Raw genomic sequence first — 20,854 nt, forward strand, 5'->3', positions numbered from 1 at the left:
CCAATACGACTTACAACTTTTACAAACAGAAATTAATATTTTGTGACTCATTATGTTGCTACTTTGGTCATGACGGTGCCGAACGTAATTCAATAAGACCGGGAGGCGGGGGGGGGGGGGGTGCATTGCTATTCTTGGGTATTCTACGAAATGTCATATGCATTATAGTTCATTATATATTTCATGATCTTCCCGGGATATGTTATTCTTACAAAATCATAAGTGTGATGTATGCTTTTTATTTTCGTTTCAATTTTTGCTGGAAGGAAATAAGTTATGAAATGAATTGATTATTGAATTGAATTGAATTGAATTGACTTGGACAAACAAAATAAACGAAAGAAAAAAAAAGAGAGACACAGAAAATCAAACCCCGACTCGGACAATTTCTCTTTTAACTTTGTGTTGTCTTGGAAATTAACTGTGAGATATGTTGAATCCTATGATAAATATATAAATAATATATAGCAATATTTCTCATTTTTATAAATTCTTTCATTACAAGTACATTTCATTTATTTTTACATTTTTTCGCCTCTGTTCGTCGCCATATCATGAGTTAATACATTTGCTTTATCAATGACCTACATAATATGCACAAAGCCGAGTCTTATGATTTAATGAGTTGTCGGTGTTTATGTAGGCTTTGATAATGGTATTATGATTAGATATCAGAATCAGAATGTAGACACACATAATCTGATTAAAAGCAAATGAAATCGGTAGTTCAAACGAGTCTCCCCCGCTCCATCCCTCTCCCATCTCTCATACAACTCTCTTTTCCCTTTTCTCCCCTCCCCCTCCCCCCCCCCCTCTCTCTCTCTCACTGTATAGGACGTACAGAGTTTGAGCTATTATAGCCATTTCCAGCGCGCGCGTGATGTGTTTAGCTTCCTAAACAATAAATTAAGAATCAAGAACGCAATTTCCTCTCTTTCCGTGGAATGCAGGAAGAGGAATCGCTCATCCGAGTCACCGGGGCGATTCTAGGCAGCGGTTTGTGGATAAGACAGATGGGCCATGGCAATGATATAGGGTGATAAGTAAATATACATTGCAATCGGCACTGACAATATAATAGTGCGTATAATCCGCGCCGCTGTGTACCCGGTAATGATCTCTTGGCACTCGCCTTTTAATCAACGCCGAATTGGAATCGAGTTAACGGAGCGCGCGCGCGTAACGTCGTGACACACAATGTATTTTGCACGCGCGAGTCTGTTTGCGTGTGACGAATTGTTCATTTCTACTCCATTTCTATTATCTTTTATTTTTCCTCCTCTTCCTCCTCCTATAAATTCTGTCCCTCAGTTTCATTGACCCTTGTGTCCATTCGTTTAGCCTTCTCTCATCTGTTGACCGGCACTCTTTAGTTCTATTTCTCTCTCTCTCTCTCTCTCTCTCACTCTCTTTCTAGTTTCTCGAGTTTGCAAACAAGCCGTCGATACGTTTTTGTCGGCTTTAAGAAGCGTACACACATCATGCTGCGTACGTGCTAAACACAAAAAAAAAAAAGAAGAAGAAGAAGTAAAGTTAAAGTTTAGAGCATGCATCCAGAAGATGCTGAGCAAAACGAAATTCTGTTTCTGTCTCACAACTATTTCAAATGAAGGTATGCACTTGTTTGTTCTGTGCGCATGGTATATGGAAGAAATGAACGTCATTTCCATATTTTGTATGCTAATGACGGCAAAACCCCTTAGCTAATAAAGCCAACTTCCAAACATTGCTTGTACAGTAAAAGTCTCGCAAAATAACAAGAACTATCGGTTTCTTGTTTCTGTGTTCAACGAAATATTAAACTCTTGCTATTCTTCACAAGCATTTGGCTGCTCTTTGTAACTATAATCAGAACGTGTCTTTTTTTTCTTCTTCTTCTGTTAAATCATAATAAATACTGACAACAAAGTGTTTGTCAATGTAAGTGTTAACGATAGTATTTAAGTTTCAGTAATAGTCTTATTGGAATGACAGGATATGTTTACGATCTAATTCTCATGATCATAAACGCGAAGAGGCAAGTGCTGTCAAATAGAGCGTAGCGGTATGCTACCTATAGCGCAGCCTCCGGTGTCAGTTCCACGAACCGACGCATTCATTTTACTATTCAATTCAATTCAATTCAAAGGTTTTATTTTCACTTCTTTCAATAGAATGTACAAAAAATATAGATTCGACATGCGTTTGATAAGGAATGATACATAGATAGCAAAGAATAACATTTGTCAATAATCATTACAAAATTAGGCATTTTTCGTACAGACATACATTCTGCGAAAAAAAGTGGAGGTACCCACTCAAAAGACTATGCTTGTACAACGTGGGCGTCTCACAGGAGGAAAAAAAAGTGAAAACTTAACTACATTCTCAACGCGAAATAGCCCTTGTCAAAATAACTTCCACTAAGAATAGTGATTATAATAATCGTGATTATCATATTGACGACAACAACAACACTGAGAGTGACGATGATCATTATAATGGTGTTAACACCAGTACATGTAGTAGTGAACTGTGTATTATAGTAGGCCCATGTGGTGGTGGAAGTAGTAGGAGTAGTGGTCGTGGTATAAGTAATAACGATTAATGATGATGATGATGATGATGATGACGATGATGATGACGATGATGATAATGATAATAGTAATGGTAATAGTAATAGTAGTATAGTAGTACCCAGGTGTATAAACGGGTATCTGGCAACCTTGGGGTAGTATCGCTGGGATAATCTTATGTAGGTGATTGTGATCTCATTTCAATAACGTCGACGCCCTTCTTCCTTTCTTCTGCTCGTTCTTCTCTTCATTCTCTTTATCTGTCATGCCACCTATTGATACGTCATTTTTTACTCGATTTTATCCTGCCTAATCATTAATCCCCATTTTTGTTCTTCTCTCCGTCGTCGTCGTCATCATCATCATCATCATCACCATCATCATCATCCATAATCATTATCGTCATCGCCAGCATCATCGTCCTCCTCCTTATCATCATCATTATCGTCATCACTATCAATATCATTATCATCATCATCATCATCATCATCATCATCATCACCATCGTCATCACCATCATCATCATCACCTTTATCATCATCATTACAATCGTCATCATCGTCATTATCGTCATCATGATCATCACAATAAGTATCGTAATGATTTTTACCGTCCCGAAACTAATGATCATAATTTCCTGTTCTTCTTCTGCTTCTTCTTCTTCTCCCCTTTCCTCTTTTTCCCTTTCCCTCATTCTATCATTCGCTACCCTTCTTTGGTTCAGTTCTCTCCATTTCATCATATTTCTCTTTTATTCCCACAAGTCTTTCGTTCGATATGCCTACAACAATCCCCTCGCGACAACATCGGGAGAGCGCCCCATCAGTCTGAGGCTGACTCCCGTATTCATGCCCGCTGCAGTCATCGGAGAACTGTCAAGACCAGCGTTCTTCTCTTCTCAAGACAAATATCGTCACCGGATCAAGAAATTCGAAACATCACCGAAACATACTTCAGAATATGTTTCATTAGCAACCGTGTCGCGTGATAAAAAAAAAACAACAACAAACAAACAAAAAACAAGACTTTACATGTCAACCATATGACTTAATACAACAGATAGATTAACATTTGCAAAATGAGATATTGTTAGAATGAAAGTCTCATGGAAATCACAGAAAAGATACAAGAAAGTTGGGAAAATTTGTATTCTCGTTTATTTTTCACAAAACAGTGGTATCTGTCACTGTATAAGCAAGTTAACCTAGCAGATGAGATCATTAATAATATGTATTATGATGAAATTTATGTATTCAATTTCTGTAAAATATTTATATGTTTCTGTTTGAAATGGGAAAAAAATAAATGAATGAATAAAAAAAAATAACTCAGTACTATGTAATACAACAGAAAACTTAAAAGTGTATACAGTATACGCATCAGGACCTACATAAAGTGTATAATCATGATAACCACATAAAAGTGTTATAATATTATATCTCAAAGGACCGTTCATTGTCATCAAAATTTTCATAGCAAAATAATCATGTCATTGAACATGACGTAAGCAGTCGGGTATGGGATCAACTAACTCAAGAACAAATCAAAATCTCCAACTTCTTAATCAAACCGGTAGAAATTAGCATTGAGTGTAGGCAGCACTGATCTGATATTTGCGTAAACATTCAGATGCGTGATGAATATGCATATAATTACCATTCTAGAAACACTTCACATTATGAAACGTAATTGGACCGCATAGTAATCGGTTCTTGTTATCTTTATGGCAGCCAACCATGCAATATCTTTGTCAAATTGAGAAAAGGTAAACAGAAAAAGAAAAAAGGCAGAGGGGCATATCCGGGCACTTTTAATTCCTCCATGTCTTGCAGTTGACACTGTGATGACATGTTATACTGTCCACTATTACCGTTTCTGACTCAAGATTCAGGCTGTTTGTTTTATTTTCCTCCGTGAAGCGTTAGATATAGCATTGCTTAGTATTCTAATTGCCTTTGTGGAAAGAATGCATTAGTTCTTCACCGCCACGGTCATCGCGCCCCGCTACAACAAACAAAAGAAGATACAAGGGAACAATAGCAGATATAACAACAGATAGCAAAATATATCACTTGCAAGTGGGCGGGTAACAAAATACTCATCGCCTGACGTCAGACGTCTGTTCCGATCGATATCTCACTGGTCTGGAGACTCCACATCGGCGCCATGATTTCCTATGCCATATAAATCCTGACTTTGGGTTTGAAGGGACATAATTATGTATGTCAAAATGTACCGGTCAATATCCTGCATTATTTTCACGGTGACGTCAGTGGTACTCTTTGACACTATTAGATGACTATGACATACAATGGGACTAAAATGTGAGCATGCATACGGGCTGTGTTTCTGATCATTTTATATTCATCAATTACTATCATTATTGATTTATGTATTTATTTATATTCTTAATCAATTAATAATAGATGAACTAATTTATCTATCTATTTGTTTATCTAGCCATTCATTCATTCATTCCTTCATGCATTCATTCATGCAATCATTAATTAATTAATTCATGCATTCATTCATTCATGCAATCATTCATGCAATCATTAATCAATTGATTAATTAATTAATTAATTAATTAATTAATTAATTCATTCATTCATTCATTCATTCATTCATTCATTCATTCATTCATTCGTTTGTTCATTCATTCATTCTTGGAATGTCGTCTTCCTGCAATGACATTTGCGCGAATCACGGCATGGCAAAGATGCAAGACAGAGAACATATCGTAGAATATATCAGAAAGTTATCGTAAAAGAGTTACCAGCTTTCAAACATGGACGGTGTCTCTTTGCGTGATATTCCCTGCTTCTGCTGCCGACGATGGTGATGATCGTGAAGATGATAATGTTAATTGAAATAGTAATATCATAATGATAATAGCATTAGTGATAGTGATAACAAAAAGAATTTATTTCTATATCTATCTATCTATCTATCTATCTATCTACCTACCTATTTGTCTATATATTCTATACATTCAGTATTCTTGACCCGGGGAACTCCAGGGTAACTCCATAAATGATTCATACACTGTTATTCAGGAGGGCCCTGCAACAAAATAACAGAGTAACAATTAATTCAAAGTACACAAAATAAAAAAAAAATCAAGAACAGGATGATGATGATATCAATCATAACAATGATAATACTGAAGATTATGATAAAGATTATGATAATGATCATAATAATGATAACATGGATAATGATAATCATCATTACGATAATAATTCTAGCTTTGCATTATACTTATGAAACTCGGGACACTATTATTTGAAACACGTGAACCTCAGTCCCTGGAATCCATGAATACATAACAAATAACTATACACTCATTGTGGAGTATTGCAGTCAAGAGTTATGCACTTTCCACACGTTAAATATATTGTTGCTCCGTTGTCGTCGTCGTCGTCGTTGCTGCTGCTGCTGCTGCTGTTGTTGTTGTTGTTGTTGTTGTTGTTGTTGTTGTTGTAACTAATGCAGTATTATTGCTAGTCAGTAGTGATGAATGGTCAAAAAAGAAAAAAAATCCTACGTGTATCAATCAATAGACGTGGGTCAGGATCACTATTATTGTTGCAGAAATCATTTTATTCAAGAAGAGAAGTTCCATGCAAGGATTTTCATTTGAAAAGAAGAAAAAACGTGTTTTGCAAACCTGTCGTTCTCGACACCTCCGCTTGTCCTGCTCGGCGGGGAGGATGCCACCGGCCAGGTATTCCGGGGCGAGGACCATGGTTGAGAGACAAGCATGAGGGGCCCCAACGCTTCCCACCAACTACACAGGTCAAGGTGAACAGATACGAATATGAGGCACCTGCTGGGATCTCATCGCATGTGGTTCTATGACATTTGCTGCAGCTCCTGCGACAATTGCTCCCATGAAATATCTGCATGCTAAGCCAAACATAAATTCTACCCAGAAATATAACCCCAACCCTAATCCTAATCACCACAACAAACTAAATCTAACACCTTCTCACAACCCTACAACTCTACCCCTAAGTCCTTGGAGAAAATAGGACCGGAGCAAATGTATCACCATCGCAGGTATCGTGATGAAAGTTTGCTTTGTCGAAAGGACATCGACTCTGTCATATCATCAAATTCATTGCAATGAGTGGTGCAGTCATCTGAATGTTGTATTTGGCTTCATGAAGATTTGTAACCGTTTTGCTGAGATGGATCCACGTCTAACTGCCCCACACCTTCCATCACTCTTCTGCCCCCCTTCCCCAGTCTTCTCTGAATCTTTACACAGGCACACGCTACAGGCTTGGGTATTAAGTTTACTCTATTCAAGTAATGACGGACTATTGCCATTTTTTGATAAGAGAAGTAATTTCCAATCGACGGCAGAATGGTGAGAAACCTTCGTTACGGTTGGAAGCGAATAAGCAATCAGGATGAAATGGATGGCATACCTTGATTTGGGAGAGAAAATCTCGCATTTCTAGGCTTGATATGATTATTGATTACAATACAAACATTCATTACAACAGCGAGCCTTTCACAACTTTACAATGAAAAAAAAAATCTTGGGCGCCCATCCCCGTGTAATTAATTCCGATTTAATTGCCCAGAACAATAACTGTCCCCGTTCCACTGACTGAAGCCAATTGTTGCGAAAATTAATTTGCGAGTTTCCTCTCTGCGCAACAAGCCAGCAGCAGCGACCGTCAGTGACCGACCGTAAAGACGTCAAGTTGCACGGTGCATTGTGGGACGAAGTCTCCGCCGAGCAGACCACTCGCTTCAGTGTCTGAGAGGGGTTTCACACTAGAAAAAGGCCTCGTATGTAATCAGTTGTTTGTTGTTCTTGGTTTTTTTTTTCAATAAGCGCACTCAGAGTTACTCTGAAACGAGTCTTCTCCCAGAAAGTTTACTGCAAACAATTCTCTGTCCGACAGGATATGTCGGAAACTTTCCGCGACCTGCTGATCAAACGTTCATCATGGCTCGCTTGCATCAAGAGTCGATTGCATGCCGGAGGAGAGAGCCAAACGAGGTTCCATGTCCTAAATCGTGATTCTGTTGTGGATCAAACCATTCAGACTGCAAACGCAACCAATACCGTAATGAAGCAATACTAGTCAACACCACAGGATGAACATGACTTTAGTTTCTAAACATCCAAGGAAACAACTTCTTGATGGAAATCTGAAGGACCTCTATAACAATTTCAATTCAATTTCAATTTCAATTTTATTTTCATATTTCTCAATGAAAAAAATACACCAAATACAACAAAATTAAATAATACATGATATCCAGCTAGGAGGCATAATATTACAAGATGAAATAGGGCCTACATGATATCCAGCTAGGAGATATATATAGAATATTGCAAACATATAAAACATAGTTGTCGATCTATGAAAGTTGGAATCTGAGAATGAATGGTAAAGAAATATGAAGGAACCTACTAAAAAGCAAGCTTGTATAGATCGTATCGGTCGACTTAATTGTCTCGTATTCTTTCTGTGCTTTTTGTCTTACTTGTCTCATATACTTTAAATGCTTTCTGGTCATAAAAAAAACCCTCTATGACCACGATGACATGACAACAGACAACTACAAATTAGGAATATTAGTACTGTATATGAAGGTAGGGGTTCGATAATTACACGATATGAGGCTAAAGACGTCCAGGCATAATGTCACCCAACCTCCCTGTGCAATGTTTGCCCTTGTTCCAATGACTCTCTTGCCTTAGATGTGTATAATATGCTACAAACAATAAAAAAAGTTTTTATTTTGCCAGTACTCTATAAACTCTCCATGACCCTTACATAAAGGCAGATATATTGATTATCTATCACTCTCATAAGCGCGTGACCTACCCTTCAATATTTTAGCCATTGTCAGCAATCCCGCCATATTCATTGACCATTCATCATTGACACCTTCGATGATTTTTCTTTTCTCAAATTCGACACAAGGTTCACTGCTTTGCTATGATCTCATAAGTCATGTATGCATACACTGATTTTTTCCCCATAGTGCACTAACTCTGTGCATCCAAGATTTGAATCCTGGGCCTTATGTTTCAGAGCCTTTATCCGCGCTATACCACAGGGCTTCCACATGTTGTTAAATTAACGGATGTAATCAATCAACCAGTATCATTTACAAAAAAAAAAAAAAAAGAAAGAAAGATTTATATCACATGCATATGTCGAGCAATGGGTCCAGATGCTACTCTTTGAGTACCGATGGGCGAATCTGCCTTCTCGACTTCGCAAACCAAATCACTGCGCCTATTGTTTGAAGTCATTTATCTCATCGGATTGCTAGTCTGTTCGAATGCTGAGAGGTAGATATAGCCAGCAGCGTGCGCGGAGGCGCAACAGATGACCGCTAATAAAATGGATGTCATGTTGTCATTCAGTATGCTGCGCTCCACCGGGCTATGTCTGAATAATATTGCATAAGCGATCAAGCGCGCGCGATATCATACGCACAGACGCGCACGCCTGATCATCGTCCTCGCGAATAGAACGCACGAGTGTTCACACAAAATCAGCAAAAGGAAAATACATTCTCGACGGACGGTTGACTGAAGAAGAGTGCTATGAAGAATTGTATTTATCTATTTTTTCCTCTTTTTTGCCCTCATAAATGAGATCGATTCGCCACCACGCCATCACAAGTACTCTAGATCATGCATCGTGAGAAAATTAGAACAGTGCCCATGATGACTCCAAATTCATCAGCATTTTTATGATAAGCATCGGCCATATGTTATGAAGTGAATCTGTCTTATCTCGCCAGCCGAGCATGGGTTGCTGGGAGGATGACTCAACTTCTGTCATGTCCAATTTTAGTCGGGATGCTGATACCATAATTACCAGAGTCTTGCTAGAGTTGAAAGTGAGAGAGAAACGATGCACTGCGCAGAAAGAAAAAGAGATGGATGAGAAAAATAGATAGATAGATAGATGGATGGATGGATAGATGGATAGATAGATAGATAGATAGATAGATAGATAGATAGAGTTCTTGTATCTATTTTTGTTTATGCGTTGTATCTGGCAATCAAGTCGTTCAGCATGACTTCATATTCATATATTTCTTCCTCTCTATTCATATTATAGGTATATGAATATTATAGCCGCCAAAATGCCGCATCTCTTTGAATTCTAAATCTAGCGGGCCTGCCTAGTAGAATTACGTGGCATTTGTACCAAAGATAATTGCAAGGTTTGTTTTGTGATCTGCAAAACAATGATGCACACGAGTACGTTTTATGATATGTTTGTGCATGTGTGTGTGTGTGCGTGTGTGTTTATGTGTTCATGCGCGCGCGCAAATTGGAGGGAAGCATTCCAGGAATAGGGTTAAGCTAAAAGTCTGTGTTCGAGACTATCCCTTTATTGTGCGAGTCGCTCCAAAACTTTCATGTTATTGATTCAGGTGGGTGTGTGAACATGTCATGCGCGCAAACAGACATCATGCAATCTTGACAGATTATATTTTGCGCTCTCTTCATGTCTTTCTCTCCCCCCCCCCCCCCCTTTCCCTCTTTCAAAAGGTACTTGAGATGTGTTTGAAGACTTATGTAGGTATAGCACTATTTTGACGTTTTTAACGTCTGAAGCTTCTGACCGTTTGCGCAGTAGCTACACATGAACAAATATTAGAGGCGACCGTTCCTAGCACTACAAATCCAAAATTCTCCGACGAAGAATAGTTAGGCTATCATTCAGACGTTAGAGAGAGGCAAAAAAAAAAGCAAAGAAAAAAAAAAGAAAGATAGATAAGATCCAAGACAAAAGTCTTAATTCAGGGAAAGAGAGAAGAAAGATTTTCAGTCATTGAAATAGAAAAAGACCTATGTTTGTACAGAGAGATGTATAGTCAGAGGTATAGAAATATAAACTTGAGACGGAACAGAAACATGAACAGAGAGAAATTTAAAGAAAAATAAAGCAGAGACAAGAAAATAGAACTGAGAACGCTCGAGAGAAGAATAGATCGAAGGACCGATAGAAACCGAGATACATATCATAGAACGAAAGAAGATGGATGGATAGATAGATAGATAGATAGTACGAGAGACAGAGGACTTGACAGGCAGACAGATAGATAAATGAATCGTGTAGTGTAAAAACTAAAGAGGACAGGGAAAGAGATGCTCTCACCAAACAGAGAGAGTGAGATAGAGAATAAACAGGCTTTCTTCTTCTTCTTCTTCTTCTTCTTCTTCTTCTTCTTCTTTTTCTTCTTCTTTTTCTTCTTCTTCTTCTTCTTCTTCTTCTTCTTCTTCTTCTTCTTCTTCTTCTTCGTTTTTGAGGTGGAGGCCCGGGTTGTGGAGAGGAGTCCAGGAGCCTGGATCTTAACATGCTAAAAGGTGGTATTGTCGATTGTGAAATCCCCAAGTTAATGAAACTGTCTTTGTAAAAGCGAAGTGTTGGGGTCATTAAAGGACTTTAAGATCTATTGTAAGTAACAACAGTTTAACCGTAAATCTGTCTATCATGGTGGCTTTCTGATTGGACCGCCTTGATCACAAGACCGTGACGTCAGAGAAGAAGGAATTCATATCTGTTGTACGCACACATGGACGAAGCAGACCGTTTTTCTCGATTTGGTGAGAATATTATTTTGGTCAATAATGAGTTGTTTGTTTGCCTTTCCCTGTATAGTTATACTTTGGTAGAGTTGCGCAGAGAGCATGTCCTATGAGTAAGTGAAGTCAACCTTACAAAGTATGCATTGCTCTACTTAGTTCTACTGGATTGTACTTATTGTATCATTTACTTTATGATCCACATAGCATTATGTATATTTCTTTCAAATTGATAAAACAATATGATTTGTGCGATGTATGATTTGTATTTTGTTTCACTCTGTTATTGGATAGAAATAAATAGTAACTGATTGAAATTGAATTAATTGAATTAAAGAAATTATTATCATTATTATGATTATTATCATCAATTATGATTATCATTATTATTACTAATCTATTTATTCATTTATTTAGTTATACAATTTCAATATAACATTCAAACAGAGGTACATGTATAAAATGTAAGGGAGTGACACATGCCCCAGGGCTCACAAAAGTAAAATTCTTTACTATTACCTTGGAGGCATTTAAGCCCTCAGTGTCACTCCATATCACATAATAAGATGTTCATAATATCAAATATGAATTATCATAATTGTCAACAAAACAAAAAAGTAAGAAATCGTGTAAATACATCAATCCTGTCATGATAAATACATAAACAATATTTACAATCATTGGATAAAATGAAAGATTGCTGAAGTACAGAGCAGAGATATTAAGTGTGTAGGTTGTTATCATGAAAAGGTATTTATTTGTCGCATGGGCTAGAAGACATTCACAGTAAATACCATGTCTACATACTGAGTCTGATGTATATATAGCAAGTACTCCAGTATAGTTTGGAGTGCATAATCTTAAATACTCAGAAATATCCTCAGAGATTTCGAATGTAGAAGTGTTTCCACCTTGGCCACCTTTCTCATTTTTTCATCTGAATGTTCCCTTGCTGTTCTTGTTGTTATGGTCGTTTCTCCAGTCACGTGGGATAATAATAATAATAATAATAATAATAATAATAATAATAATAATAATAATAATAATAATAATAATAACAATAATAATAATAATAATAATAATAATAATAATAATAATAATAATAATAATAATAATAATAATAACAATAGTAATAATGATAATGATAACAATAGTAATAATAATAATAATAATAATAATGATAACAATAACAATAGTAATAATAATAATAATAATAAATAATTTCTTAAGCGCAGAAACTATGTCTATATATTCTACTGCGCTTCAAGAGCTCTTAAATACCTATGTTGCACAACGCTGTATGGGAAGTAAAAAAAAAAAAGAAATAGGCCCATGCTAAAACAAAAAAGTTTTCACTTTTGATTTAAAACTGTCTAAAGTCTGACGTTTCCGAATGTCTAACGGTAGTCTATTCCACAATCTAGGGGATGCACTGCGCTTAAGAAATGATCGGTCACCTAAGGTAACTTTTGTTTTGATTTGGGGTATCTGCAATATCAATCTATCATTTGTACTGCGGAGATTATGACCACAGTCTGAGATTTAAAGTTCAATAATTCACTGATATAACTAGGGGCTTTATACACCTGCATCAATATCTTGAAATCAATTCTTTGGCGGATGGGCAGCCGGATGAGTGCTTTGAAGCGGATTTGGCTCTTGACTCATTAAAGAGAAGACAAAAGTTCGATTAGATCCTCCCAGTTGTGTAGCCTACTTCCATGGACAGGATGCGTTTACCAAATGTGCCATTCTTTACAAAGTTGTCTGGGAATGCTGGAGGTAATGATGATATTTGTAGAGTCCTCTGGGAAAAAAACCCAAGCAGTATTCCTCGTTTCACAAGCCAACCACAATATTACAATCCTTACCATATATATCGCAAATTTATAGCTTAGATATTCTCGTGTACATAGATGACGTGTAACACAAGACAAAAAAAAGGAGAAATCTCTTTGTGTTTTCATGCTGTTGTCTGTTGTGCTTCGAAACGTAATAACACTTTTGCGTAGATGGCGTTATTCGCATGTTCATTTCCAAGGAGAAAGTACATTTCTGACTCTTCGTTGTTCTTGGTAGTGATGAAGTTCTCGTCAGCACGAGAGAATATCATACATACATGGGAACAAAAACTGCTGTCATGGGAACGAAGGTGTAGGGTTTCACAACTTATCTCGGCTCAGCGCTTGCCCTTGACGTCGGGAGATTACTCGCCATTTGAGAGGCCAGGAACTAATGCCTGTGTTCGCTTGTCAGCTAATCTCGTTATTTTTCCCAAGTTATGTATATTATCCCAGTTTTTTATGCAAAATAAAGAGATGTGAGCCTAGTGGGGAAGAGGTTTTGGGGTCCCCTAATTCCAATATCATAACTCATAATTTTGACTTAGACGCAAAAGAGGCTTTGACGAGAACTGGGCTACTTTACGATAAAATTATTTTTTTTAATGAAAAAAAAAAGTGAGAATGAAGGGCATCTTTCCAACAGCGTCCAGAAATGGAATTTGCGAGTGTAGGGTAGATAAGACTGTTTGCGCGTCGCTTGGTCACGTGATGTGCTCAAGGACGATCGTTCCTGAGACAGATGAGAGCGGTCAAGTTAAGTGACCATTTGACTGCTTTCTCTCCCTTTCTTTGCCTCTCTTTCTCTGTCTTTCTTTCTGTCCTTCAGTATTTCATTCTTTCTCTCTTTCCCGCTCGTCATTAGATCGTGTGTTGGTCAACTGAACTGGCAGGATTGAGTCACCACAAATTACCACCTTCTGTTACTGCAAAAAAAAAAAGAGTAGGCGAGTATTTAAAGTCAAATAATGACAACCGAAATGACCACATGTGTTGTCACCTCGTGAGAGTTCAAGCCCCTTCTGATACCACTCTGTCTTTAATTCTGTTGCAGTTCAAGATCATTAAGGGGGGAAAAAGGAGCGAACTCGACCTTTTGTGTCTCTCAGCAGCAAATACTGTCGCAAAGGGGGAAATAACCCATTCACGGTCTTGGCTCAACAACAAAAAGGCAAAGTAAACTTTCGACGCGTCTAAAACAACATATGGGGTGTGGGCAATGCCTCTTTGGTCTGCGTTTCCGAAAGGCTGGTTGCACTAAAGAATATGAGGAGAACTGAGGGGGAACCTTAATGTTCGACAGTGGATTAGAGCGATCCACCTGTCGTCACGTTTCCAGAGCAAAGTCACGCATCTGAAGTCTGTTGCAAGTGGGCGGAAAAGACGCTTAGCGTCTCGCGTAGCAAACGGGCACGGACAGGAGACCAAGAGCTCAGCAAAATCCTGACCGCAAGTCACAAGAGTGAAACATGGAGAGATAAACCGGAGGATTGGAGACGCGAGGCGGGCGGAGAAAAAAAAAAGGAGAGAAAAATAAGACGAGACTGAAAAAAAAAAGATTGGACCGGATCGCATGGGATAGGTGTGTGCAAGTGTTGTTTTTAGTGGGGGCAATTTGGGTATGTTTTCGATCAAGGCGGGTTGATGAAGCATCACAGAATTGATTGCGCATTATTCGCGTTTTCCCTTCTTTCTTTATGTGAGGTTGCTGGAAGGAAAATTAGGAGGAGCCGCCGCGCACCAGCCCCAGATCTTGGGTAGCAGCTGAAGTGTTTCGACTTAAATCCCTCCTAATACACGGGCCAGGTTGTATCTCCGGGGTCGCCCACCACTGACGTATCCCTACTCCCTTTTCATGAAATAATTACAGCGATGGATTCATCTTCGCTCGTTTTCCTTGTCGTATTTTCTGACAGATATGGCTTTCATGAGGTTCAATCCCGGACCTCACGCTTTGTCCCGTACGTATCACTGGCGGGCACAGACAATAAAAGGGAACTCCGTCACTTGCGGTGTGAGCGGGGAGAAAAGGAAGAAGAAGAAGTAGAAAATGGATATGGAGAAAAGAAGGAAGGACACACGAAGAATAGAGCGAGGCATACTCATTGGGGCAATTAAGAATAATAATACGTACACAATCTCGATATAGCATCTGAATATGTCAAAGGCATTTTTGAGAACGTGAAGGTCTTGAAAACACCATTCGCTTTGCGCATCCTTGTGTCAAAGGCGCTTCCTTTTGCCTGCTCCATATTTCTATCGATTTCCCCTTTTTGTTTCATAGAGGGGGAAACATCGCGAGCGCGGAAAAATTGGAGAAAATCTTCAAATCAAAACTGCGTGACTACAGCTTGGCAATCGAGGTGTGCTCCCTATTCATGCCAAAGCTCTTGACGCCCAGACCTAATGGATGCGCCTCCATATTGAATATTGTTTCTATCTCTCTGTCCGCTATAGGGCTTTTCAATCAACTCGAAAACGGGGGTTTCTATTGATGTCCGGGATTTGATATTATTGCAGATTCGAGGAAGAATTGCAATTCAGCAAATTAATAAAGGGGAGAGAGAGGAGGAGGAGCAACAATCGTCTTCAACTTGTGCTTGCACGCAGGAAGAGATGAGAAGACCGCCCCCCGTCGTGCAAGCTACGACTTTGGCCACTCGAGTCAGTTGAGTCGACACTCCAGGTTTTTTTTCCCCTGTGCACAGCAGAAAAAGGAGGTAAAGTGATGGAGAGGCACGGTGCCAAGTGAATCTCTTTGCAATTCAAATTGCGGACAAATTAATTCAAAACTGAAAAGTACACGAATTATGTTTGGCGATGGGTAGTGTGGAGAGGCGCACGGATCCGCGGAATGTTCGCGGAGAAGCGGGGCCGCGGAGGCGGCTCTACCAATCGAGTCTCAATGAGCGCTAATAGGCGCCGAGAGGTGAGGGAAGAGGATGCACTTCGCATGCATTGGGGGGGCAAAGGCAAGCTCCGTTCACGACAAGTGCACGAGAAGGACGAGAGAAAGCGCGAGGGGAGATGAAAGAAAAGAAAGGGAATGACGAGATGTCTTTTATCTGCTCGCGGAATCGTCTCATGCTTGTCGCGAATGTCGCAAACGATCCACCTGTCTTACTACCCGCGCCCCGTGATTATACCGATTCACTGAAGGACCATTGAGTAGCGCACAATGGCCCCATCACTCTGATACTTGAACATCAAACAAGGGGCCAAAAGGGGATAACAACGAGAAAGGGGAGAAGAGAAGGGGGAGAAAAACGCCTCTCAATGGCTGTGAATATTGAATGGAACCGCACTTGCTGCGTAACAGAAAGGACACGAGAATAATGGGCCTTGGGAATGAATGTCTTTCTTGGTACAAGTTGGGGTGATGTTTATCCCCAATCAATTCCCAAGCTCATGTGTCCTTATAGAACAATGGAACTTTCTGTTAATTAGAACAATAATTGGCGCTGATTTAGTGAGATGCTTCAGCGTCTGAAGATATTTTCGTTTTCACACAGCGCAATAATTTTTTAATTTCAACATTGTTTCACGGCGGCTTCACTGCATGTTTTCAGTATTAGACGTGAATGCTCTTTACTATCACTTGTATGTACAATAATAATAGCATTAAAGAACAAAGACAATGTTTAAAATAACTCAAATGAGACAGGGACAGTATATTTCTCTATACTTTAAGAAAACAGAGACACAAAAATATATTTATACGATAAATCTTTAACGTTGTGAATTGTGAAGAAAATAACATTACATTCCCAGAGCCGAAGTGGTGCTATCTAGTGTCTAAGTTTATATGTCTGCCATATCGTCACCACACTCGCACAATAGAAATAAAAGGAATTAAGACAATAGAAGGGGTGTGCAATAGTTCGTTTGGGCGTCCCAGAAATGTCCAACGTAATTTCAAGAAGAAAACTTTCTTTGAAACTTTTTCAACCACAGAAAATAAATTTGTTTTGTCAAATGTGTCAATTTGTCTGGCAGGACTATTGAGACCTATTGATAGTTCGGCGACCTTTACTAACAATAGATGAATGACGATTAAAACAAAGGGCAAAGGTGTCAATGTCAACGCCATAGGGTGAATGTTGTGCGGCATACATAAAGCCACATGTGGCACACAATTTATAAACTTTCTCGAGCAAAGATGCAGACAAAATCTAACAAGAAACTCATAATTTTCATTGGAAATAATCAGTGTTCTCTTGCTCCACCGAATCGTAATTACATTAATGAATATGCATAACAAAGTTATGACGTCATCTAATTAAAAGATTAAACACAATAGGCCACAAACATGATGAACTTTGTAGCGGAAAACGATATTGATGCTTTCCGGGAAATATTTCTGCAAACAAACTTCATGAAATTTGAATTGTCATGATTTGCCGAATTTTCGGCACCCGGTTGACGAAATTTCGGCATTTCCGGATGGAGGCTTTAATGATGAGAAAACAAAAGGGCAATATGACGTAATCATGTGGCACGTGACCAGCTCCTTACCCGTAAGTATTAACATGTAATGAAGGGTGAGAACACTGGAACACATTGATGTTTTTTCGAGAGCGTCAAAAACATTTTAACGAAATAAATTTCAGTCTTTCTAGTTTCGGCAACAGGTTGACGAAGTTTCGGCATTCGACATAATCTAGCGAAATTAACTTAATTTTGTATTGTTTTGTTTGTTAATACCCCTAGCCCACTATCCGACGTTGAGAAGGACCTCAAGGACATGGTGTGGAAGGGATAGAAATGTATTTTACGTGGAATATTTTGCTTCAAGTCGGTCAAAAAAACGGCGAAAGAACGCAGCATTTGCCGAAAACCTGTTGTCGACATTGTCATTTCGCACTCGCACGAGCAAATTGTGCTCACAACATTTCCTGAACGGGCGGCGATTAGGGGCAGGTTGATTTGGAGCCAGAAGACAGGCGTTCCTCGAAAGAGGAGGGGTGCAAGCGAACTGACATGAGCCATCTGAATATAAGCCACGATTTGTCATCGCGATTAGCAAACAAATCTCCGCAATCAACTCTCTTCAGGTCCTACAACTCAGTTGACTACCAGGGAACATGAGTGCATGATACGTCAGACACAGCCGCCTAATTTCCACGTCGCCTACACCTGCCCTGTCCCTCCACTCCCCAATTGTCAGCGTCGAAGAAAGCGCCCAATTTCTGCCAATCTATATTTGTACATATCACAAAGGAAAATCGGCCGGCTCTGCCATTTAGAGGCAAATGTAATTAAAGCAATTTAATGGATCTCAAGCCGGTGTATAGCGCTCAATTTGAGCCAATCAGCGGCTGGGTATGAGACGAGAGGACGCATGTCAGAGAGCCAACGAGTGTCGACCTGGGTGCTGTTCTCTCCGCATCATGTTGGTATTGTCGCCCCTGCCAGTTATTATTTATACGTTTTAAAATGCCCCATTTCACTATGCCAGCTGTTTTAAGTCATTTATTACAGAGAGACAATGGGACTGGAACTTGGAAGCGCGGGATGTGAGGATGAAGTAGCGTGTTTGCCGAAGCAGACCTCACTGCCTGCGATCGCCAGGCAGCTGCGTGGCCGAGGCTCGGGATGGAGAGAGCTGCTGCCGCACGGAATAAAATAAAGACTCCCCAATCGTGGTAATATGTCACTTTGTCTTTGGTTTTGAAAAGATGAAAAGCTTGGGGCACGTGCGAGCCGAGGCAGCGCGGAACAGTTGGCGTAATTCAGCGCGTCGGTGAGAGGGCTTGACGTCGGGTGGGGGCTGACTCGCAAACACCCGTCATCCCCCGGCCACCTTGCTTTGATGGCTCTGCTCCCCTCTTTCTTGGACGCCAGACGGCCTCCTCCCTCACCCACAGTGCATCCTTCTAGCGATCATTTTGCAACGAGTCACAGACCCGTTCACGACTCGAGCGCAATTCAAGTTGGGAGCGCCTGAAGCTTCGTGCCACTTTTTGCTCGCGTTGTGAACTAGCTCGCCGAAAAATGGGCGTGTCACCCTGATTCTCTTCAACAATCACTCCATTCACTCCCCCTCTCCGTCATGTGAAGGAAAACATAAGCTAAGATCTACAATTCTCCAAACCCGTCCCCTCCCCGGCTGCAATGCGCTAATCCAACGCGGAAATGCGCTGCGAGTTTGGCGAGCAGAAAGCCTCGTCTCGCCAGCCCATTGGCTGAAAAGTTTGGGCTTTTAAAACTAGCGCCAGCAGTTCTCGCGCAGTCGCACGGGGGTGTTGCCGTGCTCGCTGACAATGGCTAACATAAGGCAAGTGCTTTTGTTGGCTGCGTTTGAGCGGATCCTCACAACGAGCGGATGTAGCAAGCGTCCACTTCTCCTCGCTCTTCATCTCATTTCCCCGCTGAGAAGAAAACTTTTTTGCGCGCGCAGACGTTCGGCTCGAACTCGCCAATTAATTGCCAACGACCTCGATTAAAATCTTCTGGTTTATGACTCCAGTGTGGATGTGATTGCCGATAAGCACGGGCATGTGTTTTTCTTATGTCTTTTCTGAAAAGACGCATCTCATCATTAGACTAAATTGGTCTGACATTCGTTGTGGTGAAAACGATTATGATCTGCCGTCTTCTTGTCGGAAAGAAGAAAATGAAACATGTTCCTGCATGATTGAAACATATCTCTTGGCTACGAGCGATGCGAGTTCATTAGTATAATAGCTACAAAGAAAATGCATAGCACATCTGCATGTAGCCTGGGGGCAAAATCCTAAGAAGTATCTTTAATGAGGACAGAACTTTGCCTCTTTCGGATTTTAAATGTCTGCCTGCATCATCAGCAATGAACATGAGTTAACATTTGCTGAAAACACCAGGAATTCATAATGAATTCTCAAATTGTTTTATGTCTAGTGGGAGGATTGCGAAAAAGCGCATCGAACACCAACAAATAGGAAATATACACACACTCACACACACAACGCTTAATCAGAGCATAAAGTATCAATGGACTATCTGGCCTCTTCGAAGACGGGAAAGCGATGCCCCGTTAAAGTCGCATGGCGTTCCTTTATTAAAATATGCAATATATAATCAACTCCGGGCTATTACAGAATCTCATAAAAACAGTTTGGATATTGCTTAAGTAAACAATATTAACAGGCTTATTCTGCGCTTGTCGGTAAGTTGGGCCCTCCATTGTCACATTCGGTCCTTCGCTTTTGCCTGCATATTATGAGCGCATTCACACAGCGCTGGTCGACAGTTATTACCATAATGCCAGAAGCAAAGAGAAAAAAAAAAGTTGTTTAACAGATGACCAATCACGTTGCATTCTAAGCAGCCCTATCAAGATTCTGTCCATTGTCCGTCTGCGGGGATACAAGTGGAGAATTATGATTTTTCTTTAATCGTGTTGCCAATCTCCGCCATGTTAAATTTGGACCAGATAATGACCGCATGACCGCGCTTGGTCGGTAATGAATCCATCAATTACATGAAGCTCATTCATCCACTTCTTTCCCATCCTCTCCCTACCCCCCCCCCCCCCCTTTTCTCCCTCTTTCTTTCTCACCTTCCTTTCTTTCTTGCTCTTGCTTTCTTTCACTTTTACCCTCCTTCGAAAGCATTCTACAGGCAGACGACAGGGCGTCGCGATCTGAAGTCTTTAGGTGTTTTTGGCGTTTGGCATGCTTGAGTAGTAGTCACCTTGTCTTGTGGTCTATCCATAGCTATGACCCCAATGTCCATTTCTCTTTTTTTCGTGAGATTTTCTTCTTTGTTTTCAATCTTATACCTGCAACCTGTGTAGAAAAAAAATAAGTACAGTAACAAGGGCTGGTTCGCGAAACCAGAAAAGTGCCACCCCTAACCTCATCACCCTCTAACCTGTCACTGACTGGAGATAC

The sequence above is a fragment of the Diadema setosum genome, chromosome 12, assembly GCF_964275005.1.
Source record: "Diadema setosum chromosome 12, eeDiaSeto1, whole genome shotgun sequence".
NCBI lineage: Eukaryota > Metazoa > Echinodermata > Echinoidea > Diadematoida > Diadematidae > Diadema > Diadema setosum.